This window comes from Oryctolagus cuniculus, chromosome 8 (genome assembly GCF_051225735.1).
Source record: "Oryctolagus cuniculus isolate XC-2025 breed Fujian yellow rabbit chromosome 8, ASM5122573v1, whole genome shotgun sequence".
In the NCBI taxonomy this organism is placed as follows: Eukaryota; Metazoa; Chordata; class Mammalia; order Lagomorpha; family Leporidae; genus Oryctolagus; species Oryctolagus cuniculus.
This window is the reverse complement of record NC_142874.1, coordinates 20189683-20209002: the sequence shown is the minus strand read 5'-3', so window position 1 is coordinate 20209002 and position 19320 is coordinate 20189683. Positions and strand designations below refer to the sequence as shown.

The window sequence follows — 19320 nt, the reverse complement described above, 5'->3', positions numbered from 1 at the left end:
TGGAACACGGAAACCGCGGAGGACTTGCTCTTACAGCAGAGCCACTGCTGAGATGGCTCATTAACCTACTTATCTGTTGATCCAGGAGTGGATTAATCTACCTTGAGGGCTGAGCCCCCATGAGTGGGGATTAAATTTCAAGATGTTTTTATGTTTATTTATTTACTTATGTATTTATTTCAAAAGGAGAAGAAGAGTCAGTGATGCTTTTTTTTTTTTTTTTTTGGACAGGCAGAGTTAGACAGTGAGAGAGAGAGAGACAGAGAGAAAGGTCTTTCTTCTGTTGGTTCACTCCCCAAATGGCCACTATAGCCAGCGCTGTGCCGATCCGAAGCCAGGAGCCAGGTGCTTCCTCCTGATCTCCCACGTGAGTGCAGGCCCCAAGCACTTGGGCCATCCTCCACTGCCTTCCCAGGCCACAGCAGAGACCTGGACTGGAAGAGGAGCAACCGGGACAGAATCCGGCGCCCCAACCAGGACTAGAACCCGGTGTGCCGGCACTGCAGGCGAGGATTAGCCTAGTGAGCTGCAGTGCCGGCAATTCTTTTTTTAAGATTTATTTTTTATTTGTTTGAAAGGCAGAGTTGCAGAGAGAGGAGAGAGGGAGAGAATCTTCCATCCGCTGGTTCACTCCCCAAACGACTGCAACATTACTGCAGGCTAATCTGATAATAAACAAGCATCTTAAGGAAGCAGTTGTCATTGTCCCCACTTTGCAGGTGAGGAAACTGAGTCTGAGAGAGCTGTAACGTGGTGTAAGCGTCTTGCTGAGATTCAGCTGGCAGAACCAGACCTTGGCTGTCGTCAGGACACAAGAGGAAAAGAAAAGGCATTCAGGGCAGGATTTGAAACATGGCTGACGACGCGGAGCAGCAACAAACTACCAACACCTTTGAAGAGCCCCTGGGACTCCTCAGGCTCAGCCCGGGTGAACAAACCGATGTGAAAATGAGAAAGTGCTGAGAGCTTCAAGGCAGATTATGCTTATGATCAGCACTGAAACGTGATGCTGGGAGATGTGGAAGGAACAGTGACGGCCACAGAAATTGGTGCAGAAACATGGGAAGAGAGACATAGGTCAACAAAACGGAACATCCTAATGCGCTTTGTCTGGACAGGTGGTGTTGTGCTGGCTGCCCCTCCACTGAGAGGTGACTGAAACAAAGAACTGACCCTGTGTGGGAAGTAGACTTCATACAACTGCCTCTTTAAAGGGACAGGACATTCACAGGAGAAATTTGTGTACAATTTGATACTGAGAGATGACCCAGGGATTCTTCCACTCCTGAAATGAGTTGATTTGCAACTTAGAACCTCTGAAGCTGAAGGACAGTTCTATTTTCCCTCAGCCCTTCCAGTCAACGTGGGAGACATGTAGAACTCTTTCTGGAGTTGGTTTGCTCCATTGTATAAATGCACTCTGATTTTTTTTTCCTTTAAAATAAAGTTGATGTTTCCTTTCTGACTTTATTTAAAAAAAAAAGAAAAGAAAACAAGTTCAACACTTTAAATTCCTTGCCTTTTTAAAATTAGGAAATGCTGTTTTGTTAAGCTTGGTCAGGAAGTCCAAAGCAGAAGGTCTCTGTTTGCACTTTCATGCAACAAAACTCTCAGAAGGCGCACGTTCCCGGCAGTCTCAGAGGGACATCACTGTGGCATCGTACTAGGCACAGTTGCTGGCTTTCACGAAGCCTGACTCAACCATCATGTCAAGAATCATTTCCCTGGCCGGCGCCATGGCTCAATAGGCTAATCCTCCGCCTGCAGCACCGGCACACTGGGTTCTAGTCCTGATCGGGGCAATGGATTCTGTCCCAGTTGCTCCTCTTCCAGTCCAGCTCTCTACTATGGCCCGGGAGTGCAGTGGAGGATAGCCCAGGTCCGTGGGCCCTGCACCCTCATGGGAGACCAGGAGAAGCACCTGGATCCTGGCTTTGGATCAGCGCGGTGCACCGGCCGCAGCGCTCTGGCCGCAGCGGCCATTAAGTGGTGAACCAACGGAAAAGAAAGACCTTTCTCTCTGTCTCTGTCTCTCTCTCTCTCACTGTCCACTCTGCCTGTCAAAAAAAAAAAATCGCTTCCCTTCTAAAGTCCTTGGAGCCAAGTTGGTAAAGAATCAAGAAGCGTCTTTTAAGGATATGAGTGATTTTCAAACGCCAAATACTTTGGGGAAGAAGCTGCTTGCGTAGAAAACAAACAGCATCCAAATATAAGACGCTGACTGCAAAGATAGGGAGACTGACGTGTACAACCCAGGCTACGATAAACAGAACTGATGAGACTACTGGCTCCTCCTCCACCTCTTGCCCCAACGAGAAAGATGCTCTGTGAATTCTCAAGCAGTGGCTCCTGCCTCTGCCTCGTTCCACACATTGAAAAGGCACAGAGACATCAGGTCATAAAACCACGAACCCACAAAGTTGAAGACACCTGTTGTCTGTGAAGCAGCCTTCACAGACCACTGACCATGCATTTATGTCAGCAGGCTTCAAGCTCTTTAGATCACACACATTTCTCAGAAAGAATAGTTCAGCAAGAATCCCAATGTACTTGCATGGATTCATCTAAAACAGTAGGGGCCGGTGCTATGCATACTAAGCTAAGCCTCTGCCTGTGGTGCTGGCATCCCATATGGGCGCTGGTTCAAGTCCCGGCTACTCTGCTTCTGATCCAGCTCTCTGTTTATGGCCTGGGAAAGCAACAAAAGATGGTTGAAGTGCTCAGGCCCTGCATCCTTGCAGGAGACCCACAAGAGGCTCCTGGCTCCTGGCTTCAGATGGGCCCAGCTCTGGCCATTGCAGCCACTTGGGGAGTGAACCAGCAAATGGAAGACCTCTCTGTCTCTCCCTCTCTGTGTCTGTAACTACCTCTCAAATAAAATCAATCAATCAATAAAATAAAACGATAACTGTGGAGCAGGTGTCTGACAGAGCCGTTAAGACTCTGGTTGAAATACCAACATCCCCATGAGAATGCCTGGGTTCAATTCCCAGAGCGCTCTGGCTCCAGCTTCCTGCTAATGAGGACCCTGGGAGGCACCAGGGATGACTTAACTCCTGACTTGTCCCTGCTCCTCAGGTGGGAGCCCTTGACTGAGTTCCTCACTTCCAGTTTCAGCCTCACCTGGCGATTTCAGGCATTTGGGGAACAAATCACCAGATAGGAGCTCTCTCTGTCTGTGTCTCTCTGCTTCTTAAATAAAAAATAAATAAAAATAATTACAAACTACTAGCCATATTAAGTACATTAAGAAACACCCAAACGAAATTTAAAAGGAAGAGATGAAATAATTTTTAGATAATTTTATTTCTTCTTACTCCTAAAAATTTTTGTATTCACACACACACACACATGTCTGTCTATTTAGCTGCTAACACAGAGGTACTCGCAAAAATTGTGGAAAATAGAATTAAAAGACAAGTTTATTTAAACATTTTTATTTATTTCCACTTTATTTGAAAGACAAAAAAACAGAGAGACCCAGAGAAAGATTTTCCATCTGCAGAGCACTTGTCAAATGCCTGCAACAGCCGAGGCTGGGCCAGGCCAAAGACAGGAGTCAAGAATCCCATCCAGGGCTCGGCACTGAGGTGCAGTAGGTTAATCCTCCACCTGCAGGGCCATCATCCCATATGGGTACCAGTTCTAGTCCCGGCTGCTGCTCTTCCAATCCAGCTCTCTGCTGTGGCCTGGGAAAGCAGTAGAAGATGGCCCAAGTCCTTGGGCCCCTGCACCCGTGGGGGAGACCTGGAGGAAGCTTCTGGCTTCAGGCAGCTCTGTTGCAGCCATCTGGGGAGTGAACCAGGTCTCCCACATGGGTGACAGGGACCCCGAAGCTTGAGTTGTCACCTGCTACCTCCCAGGGTGCACATTAACAGAAAGCTGGATTGGACAAGAGGAGCCGGGACCCAAACCAGGCGCTCTGATACGGGTTGCAGGTGTCCCAAACAGCATTTTAACCCCAGCACTAAACGTCCATCCCAAATGGTTCATTTTGATGTAAAAATTTTGAAATTCATACTTTTTTCATAATATCATTTGTCCATGAACTTTTTGAAGTATACTCATTTTTCAGTAAAAGCAGTGGGATTAAATGTTTCACTATTTTGAGAATCTTCATTTCACACTTCATGAAAAAGCAAGGGTGAAGGTCTGTTTCTAAATCCATTTTATGCTGAGGCTTGCATCAATGACCTTCAAAGCTAGAACCCACCCTTACACAGATCCTCAGACCCAAACGTCAGCCAGACTCAGGAAACTCCAGTCCTGACTCATCCAATCCACGCCCCAGCTACAGGAAAGTTGTACTGGAATTCATTCACTGGGGTGCCACCTCCTAATATTGTTCTTGCAAACTAACTAGTATTGCATTTCTATTTTTAATAAATGGATCCAAAGCCTGGTATAAATTTCAGTTTGCAAGATTTTTGTACAGGATGGAAAATTCTTTTAAAATGCTCAGATGGGGACCAGTGGGTCTCCCACGTGGGTGGCAGGAGCCCAAGCACTAGGGGCATATTCGGCTCCTTTGCCAGGAGTACTTGTAGAGTACCGGATAGGAAGTGGAGCAGCCAGGACTCGAACTGCTGCTCATCTGGAATGCTGGCTTCGCGGGAGGCAGCTTAGTCTGCTGTACCACGATGCTGGCCCCGAGTCCTTTTCTTCTGAGATGGACTAGAAGAGATCACAAAAGTATGCAGATTCTATGTCAGACTTTATACAAACACTGTTTTACTTTCAGGAGTAAACCTGTGTACTGTCACTGTGTAGTGGGCTGCTGGTTTGAAGCTAGAGGTGCTTCCTAGGATAACTCAGATGACATATTAACCCCAAATCACACTACACAGAGGTGCAGGCCAAGACAGCAGCTGCATGGAATCTGGGCCCAAGTCCCTTCTCTTCTGTTGCTCTGCCACTCCTAGGACGTGGCCTAGCAAATGATTGTTTCTATGGCTCCCACTCAACTCCCTACAAGAGAGCTTTTCCTTGGGGCAGGTGGAGAGAGAGGCTGAATGGCACTAACTCGGGCTCTCCCACAAAGTTCTAGCCCATGGAGGGCAGGTGCGTCAGGTAGCATGAGGCGGCTCTGCCCACACAGCAGTCCCCAGGCAGAGTTGGTGCAATCTCTGTTCAAAAGCCCTCATCCCAATGTCCTCAAGTCTCCTTTGTCTTTCATCCAAAGGTTTCTTCCCATTAGGGCTGAGTTCAGCTGAGGGTTCTCCAAATCCCCTCAGTATGGGATTATTTTGCTCACCAAAGTCCTGATATAAGCAGTCCCCAGGGCTGGTGCTGTGGCGCAGCAGGTTAACGCCCCAGACTGCAGCTCCAGCATTCCATATGCGTGCTGGTTCTAGATCCAGCTCTCTGCTATGGCCTGGGAAAGCAGTGGAAGATGGCCCAAGTCCTTGGGCCCCTGCACCTGTGTGGGAGACCCAGAAGAAGCTCTTGGCTCCTGGCTTTGGATCAGCGCAGCTCCAGCCATTGTGGGCAATTGGGGAGTCAACCATCGGATGGAAGACCTCTCTCTCTCTCTCTGCCTCTCCTCTCTCTGTGTAACTCTGACTTTCAAATAAATAAATAAATAAATCTAAGAAAGAAAGAAAGAAAGAAAGAAAGAAAGAAAGAAAGCAAGCAAGCAAGCAATCCCTGCTGGAGTAGAGGCTGTGGGATGCCATTCTTCAAGTCATCTTGTAATGTCTGGGCATCCAGTCCAGGCCAACTCTAAGCTCCCTCCCATGCCAGACAGGGATAGAAAGGATAGAGGCAGCCAGAGGAACATGTAGCCCTGGAAGAAATCTGCTTACATCTCTTTGGCCAGTGTTGTACCCTATGTCTACACCTACCTGTAAAGGCAACTGGTGGAGGCCAGACAAACCTAGGGGTCTGTTACCAAGAAAAAAGGAAGGGAGGTGTTATGGGCTGAATTGTATTCCACCCAAAAAATGGCATGTTGGAGTCCTGGGCCCTAGCATCTCAGAATGAGACTTTATTTGGAGATGGGGTACTTACAGATGTCACCAAGTTAAAGTGAAGTCATCAGATTGGACCCAATGCAGTATGACCAGTGTTCTTACAAGAGGAAATCAGGACACAGAGACAGAAAAACACAGTCGTGTGTCACTGAACATGTCACTAGGCAATTCCATCATCGTGTGAACACCACAAACTAAGATGCCTCTAATATCACCAGGTGACCCAATCATATGGGTCCACTGTCACATCCCAAAGGCTTGGTGAGCAGGGTGTGCCTGCAGAGAGAAGGCAGTGTGAACCGACCAGAAGAACCTCAGTGCTATGGTTTGCATGTGGCTTGTGTCACAGAGGTTCGTGTGTTGGAAGTCTGATACCCAGTGTGGCCATTTGGGAAGCGGTGCGAATTCTACAGGAGATGGGGCCTAGTGGGTGGTGACAGGATCACAGGAGCACTGCTCTTGGGAGGAATTAGGTAGTTCTTAGGGGGACTGAGTTGGTTATCAAAGAAAAATCGGGCCCCTCCCTGCTCTCTGGCTTCCTGGCCCCCCACAGGAGCTGTCCTTACATGTGCTCCCACCATGATGCTGTCTGCATCACTTGTGAGGGGGGCAGCCAGGGGTTCTCTTGAGAGCCAGTGCCGTGCACTTTGAATGTCCAGTCTCAGAAACTATGAGCTAAATAAACCTCTTTTCTTTATAATGTACCCAGCCTCAGGCACTTCATTATAGCAATGGAAAATGTTCTAATACAACCATCTATGAACCAAGAATGCCCAAGGCTAGGAAGCCAGAAGAAACATGCGAGGCACTCTCTCTCCCAACCCTCAAAGGACAGCAACTCTGCCGAGGCTTCCAGCCTCCAGAACTTGGATGTGATCCGTCTCTCTGGTTTAGGTTTGTGGGACTTGGTTATGGCCAGCCCTAGGAAACTAACAGAAGAGAGCACAGAAAAATTGGGTGGGCAGCTTGCAGTCTCTTTAAAATAGGCTGTATCTTAGGGGCAGGTGTAGGTTCACAGCACAGCTGAAGAGCAAGCAGAGTTTCCCCAGAGCCTCAGCCCTTCTGTGCACACTCAGCCTCCCCTGCTGTCCACAGCAGTCGATGAGCTTCCTCTAACACAACATCACCATCAAAGTCCCAAGTGCACGACAGGCTCACTCTTGGTGGTGCACACTGTGTGGGTGTTGACCAGGGGATAAGGACAAGATTCCACCACAACAGTTTCTTCCTCGGTGCTCCATCCAGTTGTGTTTCCCTCCCCTTTACCCTTGGCAACTTCTTACACTCCCCACAGTTTTGCCTTTTCTAGAATGTCACAGAGTGGGAACCAACCAGTCTGTAGCCTTTTGATACTGTCTCTTCCCATGGCTTGATACCTCCTTTCTTTGTTTTCTTTTTTTTTTAAACATTGCATGGTTTTCTACCATTGTGTTATTTATGATTGTTTCCTGAGCTGCCACATTCCCATCTCTGACCTACCATCTTCTCTCTCTCTCTCTCTCTTTTTTTTTGTTTTGTTTTGTTTTGTTTTTAAGTATTTATTAGAAAGGCAGAGTTACAGGGAGGCAGGGGCAGAGAGAGAGAGTGAGGTGTTCTAGGCCGGCGCCGCGGCTCAATAGGCTAATCCTCTGCCTGCAGCGCCGGCACACGGGGTTCTAGTCCCAGTTGGGGCGCCGGATTCTGTCCCGGTTGCTCCTCTTCCAGTCCAGCTCTCTGATGTGGCCTGGGAGTGCAGTGGAGGATGGCCCGAGTGCTGGGGCCCTGCACCCGCATGGGAGACCAGGAGAAGCACCTGGCTCCTGGCTTTGGATCAGCGTGGTGCGACGGCCACAGCAGCCATTGCGGAGTGAGCCAATGGAAAAGGAAGACCTTTCTCTCTCTCTCTCTCTGTCCACTCTGTCAAAAAAAAATAAAATAAAATAAAAAAGAGAGAGAGAGAGAGAGAGGTGTTCTATCTGCTAGTTCACTCCCCAGCTGGCCACAACGGCTGGAGCTGCGCCGATCTGAAGCCAGGAGCCAGGAGCTTCCTCCAGGTCTACCATGTTGGTGCAGGAGCCCAAGGACTTGGGCTGCGGCACCAGAATCCTATATGGGCGCCGGTTCAAGTCCCAGCTGCTCCTCTTCCGATCAAGTTCCCTGCTTTTTTAAAGATTTATTTATTTGAAAGGCAGAATTACAAGAGAGAGGCAGAGGCAGAGAGAAAGCTCTCCCATCTGCTGGTTCACTCCCTAGATGGTTGCAACAACCGGAGCTGTGCAATCCGAAGCCAGGAGCCAGGAGCTTCTTCCAGGTCTCCCACGAGAATGCAGGGACCGAAGGACTTGGGCCATCTTCTAATGCTTTCCCAGGCCACAGCAGGGAGCTGGATTGGAAGTCAAACAGCCAGGACTCGAATTGGCGCCCATATGGGATGCTGGTGCTGCAGGTAAAGGTTTTACCTGCTATGCCACAGCCCCGGCCCCCTGCTAAATCCTTTTGTGTCTAGATGTCAATCACCTCTTGTAGTATTTGCCATTTGCACTGAAGCATTCTTAAATTCTGGATCACTAAGCCTCACAAACACAACAGCTACCCTATCAGCTAATTTTAGTATCTAGTTTTATTTTTTTACTCGTTTTTTGCCCCAATGTAATAGAGGAAAATAAATTTCCAGTGAGTTGCAATTTTCTTAATTTCTTTTTTAAAATGTACAGAGTTTTGAAAAAGTTCATGGAAAATGTGTATCATGAAAACGCTATCCATGGGATTTCAAAAAATGCACTGAGACAGACTTAAGTTTTTTTTTTTTATTTTGAACTTTAAAAACTTTTATTTAATGCATATAAATTTCCAAAGTATGACTTATGGATTACAATGGCTTCCCCCCCATACCGTCCCTCCCACCCACAACCCTCCCCTTTCCCACTCCCTCTCCCCTTCCATTCACATCAAGATTCATTTTCGATTATCTTAATATACAGAAGATCAGCTTAGTATACATTAAGTATGGATTTCAACAGTTTGCTCCCACACAGAAACATAAAGTGAAAAATAATAGATGATTTTTTTAAATGATGATGAAATCAGAGCAGACCTATTGTCATGTTTAATCCCAGTGAGAGTCAAGTTGGGAGTTGATAATTTCTTTCTTTCTTTTTTTTTTTTTTTTTTTTTTTTTTTTTTTTTTTTTTTTTTTACAGAGGATCAGTTTAGTATGCATTAAGTAAGGATTTCAACAGTTTGCACCCCCATAGAAACACAAAGTGAAATATATTGTTTGAGTACTCGTTATAGCATTAAATCTCAATGTACAGCACATTAAGGATAGAGATCCTACATGAGGAGTAAGTGCACAGTGACTCCTGTTGTTGACTTTACCAATTGACACTCCTGTCTATGGCATCAGTAATCTCCCTATGCTCCAGTCATGAGTTTCCAAGGCTATGGAAGCCCTCTGAGTTCTCCGACTCTTATCTTGTTTAGACACGGTCATAGTCAAAGTGGAGGTTCTCTCCTCCCTTCAGAGAAAGGTACCTCCTTCTTTGATGACCTGTTCTTTCCACTGGGATCTCACTCGCAGAGATCTTTTGCCAGAGTGTCTTGGCTTTCCATGCCTGAAATACTCTCATGAGCTTTTCAGCCAGCTCCGAGTGCCTTTAGGGCTGATTCTGAGGCCAGAGTGCTATTTAGGACATCTGCCATTCTATGAGTCTGCTGAGTATCTCACTTCCCATGTTGGATCACTCTCCCCTTTATTTACTCCATCAGTTAGCGTTAGCAGGTACTAGACTTGTCTATGTGCCCCTTTGACTCCCATTCCCTTCACCATGACCAACTGTGAACTGAAACTGATCACCTGGAACAGTGAGATGGCATTGGTACGTGCCACCTCGATGGGATTGAATTGGAATCCCCTGGTATGCTTCCAACTCCACCACTTGGGGCAAGTCAGCTTGAGCATGTCCCAAATTATACATCTCTTCCCTCTCCCATTCCCACCACCATGTTCAACAGGGATCACATTTCAGTTAATTTTCAACACTTAAGAATAACTGTGCATCAATTACAGATCTAAACCAGTCATATTAAGTAGAACAGATAAAAAAAACTACTAAGAGGGATAATGTATTTAGTTGTTCATTAACAGTCAGGGCTATGCTGATCAAGCCACCATTTCCCATAGTGTCCACCTCACTCCAACAGGTTTCCCTCTTGGTGTTCAGTCAGTCGTCACCGATCAGGGAGAACATATGGTATTTGTCCCTTTGGGACTGGCTTATTTCACTCAGCATGATGTGTTCCAGATTCCTCCATTTTGTTGCAAATGACTGGATTTCGTTGTTTCTTACTGCGGTATAGTATTCTAAAGAGTACATATCCCATAATTTCTTTATCCAGTCTATCGTTGATGGGCATTTAGGTTGGTTCCAGGTCTTAGCTATTGTGAATTGAGCTGCAATAAACATTAGGGTGCAGACCTCTATTTTGTTTGCCAATTTAACTTCCTTTGGGTAGATTCCAAGGAGTGGGATGGCTGGGTCGAACGGTAGGGTTATCTTCAGGTTTCTGAGGAATCTCCAGACTGACTTCCATAGTGGCTTGACCAGTTTGCATTCCCACCAACAGTGGGTTAGTGTCCCTTTTTCCCCACATCCTCTCCAGCATCTGTTGTTGGTAGATTTCTGCATGTGAGCCATTCTAACCGGGGTGAGGTGAAACCTCATTGTGGTTTTGATTTGCATTTCCCTGATTGCTAATGACCTTGAACATTTTTTCATGTGCCTGTTGGCCATTTGGATTTCCTCTTTTGAAAAATGTCTATTGAGGTCCTTGGCCCATCTCTTAAGTGGGTTGTTGGTTTTGTTTTTGTGGAGTTTCTTGATCTCTTTGTAGATTCTGGTTATTAACCCTTTATCTGTTGCATAGTTTGCAAATATTTTTTCCCATTCTGTCGGTTGTCTCTTCACTCTCCTGACTGTTTCTTTTGCAGTACAGAAACTTCTCAATTTGATGCAATCCCAATAGTTGATTTTGGCTTTGACTGCCTGTGCCTCCCGGGTCTTTTCCAGAAATTCTTTGCCTGTGCCAATATCTTGAAGGGTTTCTCCAATGTTCTCTAGTAACTTGATGGTGTCAGGTCGTAGATTTAGGTCTTTAATCCATGTTGAGTGGATTTTTGTGTAAGGTGTAAGGTAGGGGTCTTGCTTCATGATTTTGCACGTGGAAATCCAATTTTCCCAGCACCATTTATTGAATAGACTGTCCTTGCTCCAGGAATTAGTTTTAGATCCTTGATCAAATATAAGTTGGCTGTAGATGTTTGGGTTGATTTCTGGTGTTTCAATTCTGTTCCACTGGTCTATACATCTGTTTCTGTACCAGTACCATGCTGTTTTAATTACAACTGCCCTGTAGTATGTCCTGAAATCTGGTATTGTGATGCCTCCGGCTTTGTTTTTGTTGTACAAGATTGCTTTAGCTATTCGAGGTCTCTTGTGCCTCCATATAAATTTCAGCACCATTTTTTCCAGATCTGAGAAGAAGGTCTTTGGTATCTTGATTGGTATTGCATTGAATCTGTAAATTGCTTTTGGGAGAATGGACATTTTGATGATATTGATTCTTCCAATCCAGGAGCATGGAAGATTTTTCCATTTCTTGGTATCCTCTTCTATTTCTTTCTTTAAGGTTTTGTAATTTTCATCGTAGAGATCTTTAACGTCTTTGGTTAAGTTTATTCCAAGGTATTTGATTGTTTTTGTAGCTATTGTGAATGGGATTGATCTTAGAAGTTCTTCCTCAGCCATGGCATTGTCTGTGTATACAAAGGCTGTTGATTTTTGTGCATTGATTTTATACCCTGCTACTTTGCCAAACTCTTCTATGAGTTCCAATAGTCTCTTAGTAGAGTTCTTTGGGTGCCCTAAATACAGAATCATGTCATCTGCAAAGAGGGATAGTTTGAGTTCTTCCTTCCCAATTTGTATCCCTTTAATTTCTTTTTCTTGCCTAATAGCTCTGGCTAGAACCTCCAGAACTATATTGAATAGCAGTGGTGAGAGTGGACATCCCTGTCTGGTCCCAGATCTCAGTGGAAATGCTTCCAACTTTTCCCTATTCAATAGGATGTTGGCTGTGGGTTTTTCATAGATTGCTTTGATTGCATTGAGGAATGTTCCTTCCAAACCCAGTTTGCTTAGAGTTTTCATCATGAACGGGTGTTGTATTTTATCAAATGCTTTCTCAGCATCTATTGAGAGAATCATATGGTTTTTCTTCTGCAGTCTGTTAATGTGGTGTATCACATTGATTGTCTTGCGCACATTAAACCATCCCTGCATACCAGGGATAAATCCCACTTGGTCTGGGTGGATGATCTTTCTGATGTGTTGTTGCATTCTATTGGCGAGAATTTTATTGAGGATTTTTGCATCTATGTTCATCAGGGATATTGGTCTGTAATTCTCTTTCAGTGCTGCATCTTTTTCCGGCTTAGGAATTAAGGTGATGCTGGCTTCATAGAAAGAATTTGGGAGGACTCCCTCTTCTTCGATTGTTCTGAATAGTTTGAGAAGAATTGGAGTTAGTTCTTCTTTAAACGTCTGGTAGAATTCAGCAGTGAATCCATCTGGTCCTGGGCTTTTCTTTGTTGGGAGGGCCTTTATTACTGTTTCAATTTCTGTCTCCGTTATGGGTCTGTTTAGGTTTTCAATGTCTTCCTGGTTCAATTTAGGCAGGTTGCATGTGTCCAGGAATCTATCCATTTCTGATAGGTTTCCCTGTTTGCTGGCATATAAGTCCTTGTAGTAATTTCTGATGATTCTTTTTATTTCTGTGGTGTCTGTTGTTACATTTCCTTTTTCATCTCTGATTTTATTGATTTGGGTCTTTTCTCTTCTTTTTTTAGTTAGTTGGGCCAATGGGGTGTCAATTTTGTTTATTTTTTCAAAAAACCAGCTCTTCGTTTGGCTGATTTTTTGTAATGTTTTTCTTGATTCAATCCTGTTGATTTCTTCTCTGATTTTAATTATTTCTCTTCTCCTACTAGATTTGGGTCTGGTTTGCTGTAGGTTTTCTAGATCCTTGAGGTGAATTGAAAGCTCATCTATTTGGTGTCTTTCCAATTTCTTGATGTAGGCACCTATTGATATAAACTTTCCTCTTAACACTGCTTTTGCTGTGTCCCATAAGTTTTGGTATGTTGTGCTGTTATCCTCATTTACTTCTAGAAAGTTTTTGATTTCTCTTTTGATTTCTTCTATGACCCATTGTTCATTCAGGAGCATGTTGTTCAATCTCCATGTGTTTGCGTATGCTCTAGGGATTCCTGAGTTGCTAATTTCCAACTTCATTCCTTTATGGTCTGAGAAGCTGCATGGTATGATTCTAATTCTTTTGAATTTGCTGAGACTTGCTTTATGGCCTAGTATGTGGTCAATCCTAGAGAAGCTTCCATGTACTGCTGAGAAGAATGTAAAATCTTTAGCTGTAGGATTGAAAGTTCTGTATATATCTGTTAGATCCATTTGGGCTATAGTGTCGTTTAAATCTACTGTATCCTTGTTGATCTTCTGACCGGATGATCTGTCTATTTCTGAGAGTGGAGTATTGAAGTCCCCCAGTACTACTGTATTGGGGTCTAAGTCTCCCTTTAAGTCCGTTAATAAATCTTTTAGATAAACTGGTGCCCTGTAGTTAGGTGCATATACATTGATAATTGTTATATCTTCCTGTTGAATTGATCCCTTAATCATGATATAGTGTCCCTCTTTGTCTCTCTTAATAGTTTTTGTGGTAAAGTTTATGTTGTCCGATATTAAGATGGCTACACCCGCTCTTTTTTCATTTCTGTTGGCATGGTATATCTTTTTCCAGCCTTTCACTTTCAGTCTGTATGGATCTTTGTTGGAAAGATGTGTTTCTTGTAAGCAGCAAATAGATGGGTTTTGTTCCTTAACCCAATCAGCCAATCGGTGTCTTTTAACTGGACAGTTCAGGCCATTCACGTTCAAAGTGACTAATGATAAGTGGTAACTTTGCCCTGCCATTTGCCAAAGATAAGTTCTAATATATGCTTTGAATTCCCTGTGATCTTTTGCTGTGAGGTTTCCTTCCTTGGTTTCCTTCCTTTACCTTCTTTCATATTGATGACCGTGTTTCTGTGTTTCTGTGTGTAACACATCTTTAAGCATCTTTTGCAGGGCTGGACGAGTGGCAACAAATTCTTTCAATTTCTGTTTGCAATGAAAAGTCTTTATTTCACCTTCATTCACAAATGATAGCTTTGCAGGATATAATATTCTGGGCTGGCAGTTGTTCTCTCTTAGTACCTGGGCTATATCTCGCCATTCCCTCCTAGCTTTTAGAGTTTCTGATGAGAAGTCAGCTGTGAGTCTGATTGGAGATCCTCTGAGAGTAATCTGACGTTTCTCTCTTGCACATTTTAGGATCTTTTCTTTATGTTTCACTGTGGAGAGTTTAATTACAACGTGTCGTGGTGAGGATCTCTTTTGGTCGTGTTTATTAGGGGTTCTGTGGGCTTCCTGTACTAGGATTTCTCTGTCCTTCTCCAAACCTGGGAAATTTTCTGCTAATATCTCACTAAAAAGGCCTTCTAATCCTTTCTCCCTCTCCATGCCTTCAGGAACTCCTAGAACCCGAATGTTGGGTTTTTTAATAGTATCCTGAAGATTCCCGACAATATGTTTCAGATTTCTAATTTCCTCTTCTTTTCTTTGGTCTGACTGTATCCTTTCCTGTTCTCTGTCTTCTAAGTCCGATATTCTCTCTTCTGCTTCACCCATTCTGTTTGTAAGGCTCTCTATTGTGTTTTTCATTTGATCTATTGAATTCTTCACTTCAGTCACTATCACAGTTTCCTGTTGTACTAGTTGTTTCGTTTCATTTTGATTCCTCCTTAATATTTCATTTTCACGAGAGAGATTTTCTATCTTGTCCATTAAGGATTTCTGTAGTTCAAGAATTTGTTTTTGAGAACTTCTTAATGTTCTTATCAATTTTTTGAGATCTGCTTCTTGCATTTCTTCTATGTCATCATCTTCATAATCTTGAATTGGGGTGTCTTTTTCATTGGAGGGCATCATGGTGACTTCCTTGTTTTTATTATCTCGGTTTTTGCGTTTGTTATTTGGCATATTGGAGATATTTGGTTTCTTCACTGTGGTGCTTTTTCTTGTTATACTATGACTCTAGATTAAGTGGACTATCTGTTTTTGATGGAGCCTTAGGGCTTGAGATGGGTGTGGCCTGAGAGCTCTGTTTGGTGTGCCAAAGGTGACACTCCCAGGTTAGGCGTGGTAAATCTCTCTCTCTCTCTCTCTTTTTTTTTTGATTCAAAAGGGAAGTAATTCCGCACAGCTGAACGAAGTTGGAGGTAGTTAGCAGGCAAATGATATACCCACAGGAGCCAGAGATTGGAAGCTCTTTCCCAAGATCCCCACAGGGAATCTGTTCGGCCCTCAGAGTGGGCTCAAATTCTCCTTCAGCCTCCCACTGGGTTGCCAAAGTTACGGAATTGTAGCGTCTCTGGAGAGTGCTCACGTGAATTCCGTGAGTTCTCTCCTCCACCGTCTCTTTTTTCACAGTCTCAGTTCAGTAGCACCACAAATTTACTAGCTCCTAATCTCCTGTTAATTCGCCCCGCCCAGAGTCAGGTTTTTCTGCTAGGCTCAGGGCCGGTGCAGACCTGAGGTCACTCTGCTTAAGACGTATGTCCAAGATGGCGCCTGCTCTTTGTCTTGCTCGCCCTTGAGAGGTGAGCGGAGAGAGAGAAACCCGTGTCCGTACTAGTCACCCTTTTTTCTCTCTCTCTCTCTCTTCCAGTTAGCCTTGTGAACTTCCCCCCCCCCCCGGGGTCGTTCCCTCTAGTCTCCTCTCTCCGCTTGCCTGCCGGTGTCTCAGTCTATTGAGGTTCGGCTCACCTCGCGTTCCAGCGCTGGTGTGTTGAGTCTGCAGCTGATGTCCCGAACTGTGGGCTCCCACGCTCTCCACACAGGTCCGCTGTGAGTCACGCGTTCCGGAAGAGTTTCTTCTGCTGTTTCCTCCCCTACTCTTCCTTGAACCTGCAGTATCTCCACTTTTATTAAACTATCTCTCCCCAGACTATCAGTGTGCTCCCTTCCTATTCCGCCATCTTGCCAGAAATCCTCAAGACTTAAGTTTTAACTGTTTCATAAATCTTTTGAAGTACCCTTAAATTATATAATATGCAAAAATCCAAGGGAAAAAAGATTGTATGCCCCTAAGCAAATGAAGGACATAAGACAATTGCTTTGTGGCAAAGCTGTTTTATTGAACTTCATGGGGAAAATGTAACAATGACACTATTCCACAACAAACGTAACTTCCGTTGAGACTTCATGAGGAAACATCTATCAACAACGTACTTTCCATAAAGCATTGTAATCAGCACATCAGGCTCTGGGGTCGTTTCCTTTGGTGTTCTCAAATTAACTGACTTTTCCAAAACACATCTGATATTTTCAACTAAAGGTCACAGATAAAATAAATTCATATATATATATATATATATATGTACATAAACTGTGCAATTATGTGCTCAAAAAAATTAAATAGGCATGTCCCACCATTTTGGAAGTGATTTCTCAACAATCAATGAGGTGTTTCATAAATATTTTGGAATATACCTAAAAGCTTTATCCCCATGAACTAAGTATGTTCTTTTTAAGAATAAAAAGATACATACAAAAAAATTAAAATAAGTTTTTACAAATGAGATACAAATATTTTTAAATTAATAAATATTAAAGTGAAAAAATAACTCCTCTTGCATAACTGTAAAGAATACTATTAACTTCTTAGAAAAAGAAAGTTGATTTATTTTTTTAAAATCATGGTAACAATACTGAAAAAAACATAAGTATGCTTCTAAAGTCTGTAAACTTTCTTCTCCACTTTAGAAAATGTTTTGAAAAACAACATTCCCTTCTTTAGAAAAACTATTATACCTTTCATATTTACTACAGCAGTCATTGTTGGACTATAAAAATAGTTACAAACCAATGTTAATTTAGATAAAAGTAAACAATTTTTACTTTTTAATTCTGGCATGATTAAGAAAAATGGGTTTCTCTCCCTAGATGCATGTTAAGCCAATACAAACTCTAATATTTAAAACTAATTGTTTCTTATAATTATTAGTGTCAGGTGAGCTTGTTTAATAGAATTACCTGGTTTTTCTAATGAAGTGTTCCAGTCAAGACCACGATAATGCCAGAACAAGATCCCTAAACTAGATTAGATTAAATGTTTAGCTGGTTTCCCACGTTGTGAAAATACACTAAGTACAATCATCTTTTGGCTTCATTTCCTCTGAAATGATCAAGGAGAGCCATCTGTCAGAACTGGGAAGGTGCACACCTCAGTGAAAGACATGGCTTACATTCCATTTATGTAAATAGCTTCACAGCAAGTGTGCTATTTTCTATGTGCAAAGTCTTCAATTCACAATGAAAGTATATAGAGTGAAAAAAACTTGGAAATATGCTTCCCATTACCAAGGAACAGACAAGATATTTTTCAATATCTAATTAATTTCCCATACCAAGGAGGAATAGCTCGTTGTGGCCACAAAATTTAAACACTTTAAAAAAAATCAATATAACACAATAATATTACAGAAACACATGTCAACTCATAGTAATCAGGCACACCCTCAGAGCTATAATCCAACTAGAAGTTGATTTGTTAATTTAGCATCTAATCATTAAATTGATTGGGGAAGAGGAGAGAATGAGATACAGGACTTGAAATTACTAAAACCTAAAAATAAGCTCCCCTGTGGTAGCCAGGAGCCAGGTTCATGTTGACCTCTCCTCCAAATCACAACTCCTCCAAATACTCCCAATTTGTTCTCCTCACTTAAAGACACCAAAACAAAATACAAAGCATCTTTCCTTGCCACTTCATCTGGCTTAAAATCTGACTTATACTTGCATATTTTACTAGAACTTAGTAAAGATAATAATTTATTCTTTTGAAAATAATGATTTTTATAGATCTGATCTGATCAATTAGAACTGTCAAGCTTCTAGAACCAGTAGAAAAGTCATTCCTTATGGACTGAGACACAGAAAATATTCTATGCCTTCTTCTCCCCACTAGACCAAAGTCTTGACTCCATAATAACATACCGAAATACCTTGATAAAACAAAGAAGGAACTCAGGGAAGAGGCAAATACGAATTTCTATCCTAAAAGAACACTTCCCAAGGAAGGTAACAGTAGGTGTGTACTAACTTCTTACTTTTTTTTTTCAGTCCCAGGAACACAGAATGAGCAGGTACTGATTCTTAAAATCCCACCATGCTCTCATTTGAAGCTTCCTTCACTGGACTTCCAAAGAAAAAATATTCTGATTCAACTCATCATTTCAATGACATCTGAAACCAACTTTTTCCTTGTGTTGTCACAGTGACAAACTTCTTAAGTAGATACAAAATAAAAAGCATGACAATGATGTATACTAAAGTGTCAGGATGAGCCATTATATTTGAGAGTTAATCTTACGATTATCACTGTCATACTTCAAAAGTATTTCTTTAAGTCAAAATTGGTAGTATAATCAAGAGATATTTAGCACCAGCACGTCATTGCAGGCTTTGGTTCAGGCTTCAGGATAATTCCATTATCAGGGGGTTGACTAAGCATTAATGGTTTATGGCTCTTAAGCTTATGAGCCAAGGTCATAAATATAGCTTCCACATGATCATTGTCATTGGGGTTTTTAGCAGAAGTTTCAAGCAAAGGCATACTGTGTGTATCGGCAAACTTTTGTGCCAAGTCTGTGGGAACCTGAATGGCACTTCTCAAGTCACATTTGTTTCCCACAAGGATCCGTGGTATGTCATTGGCTAGCAAATGCTGCTTGCATTCCTCTATCCAAGATGGCAGGCTGTGGAAACTGGCCATGTTTGTCATGTCATACACGAAGACAACAGCGTGGACATTCCTGTAGTAGTGCTGCACCATGCTCTTTCTGAATCGCTCTTGTCCTGCTGTGTCCCATAACTGGATCTGAAAATGAAATTTTTTTAAAAAAAAGAGGAAAACTGAAACTTTTATTCCAATTATACAGATTGAGACATTGAATTACCTTTGTATGAGCCTCAGTACTTCTTCACTTATACTTTGTTCTGTTCCCTTCTATAGAACTGTCTTTGTCAGTGCTGCCTATGGGATATGCATACTAGTCTCATTATTGTTAAATTGTAAAACAAGGGCCAGAAAAAGTATTTCAATTTACTAAGTGTCAGTAAATCAAGTTTGTTTGGATAAAACTATACTTCCAAAACTTATTTTAAGATGTTAACAGAAAATATATACATAT

General features: G+C 42.8%; 2 pseudogenes; one reads left to right on the top strand and one right to left on the bottom strand.

Moving 5' to 3' along the window:
- Positions 1 to 608: 608 nt before the first annotated feature.
- On the top strand, positions 609 to 1397 carry LOC149124881 (U6 snRNA-associated Sm-like protein LSm3 pseudogene; annotated as a pseudogene).
- A 17169-nt stretch (positions 1398 to 18566) lies between these two features.
- On the bottom strand, positions 18567 to 18962 carry LOC149124880 (ras-related protein Rab-33B pseudogene; annotated as a pseudogene).
- Positions 18963 to 19320: the final 358 nt, after the last annotated feature.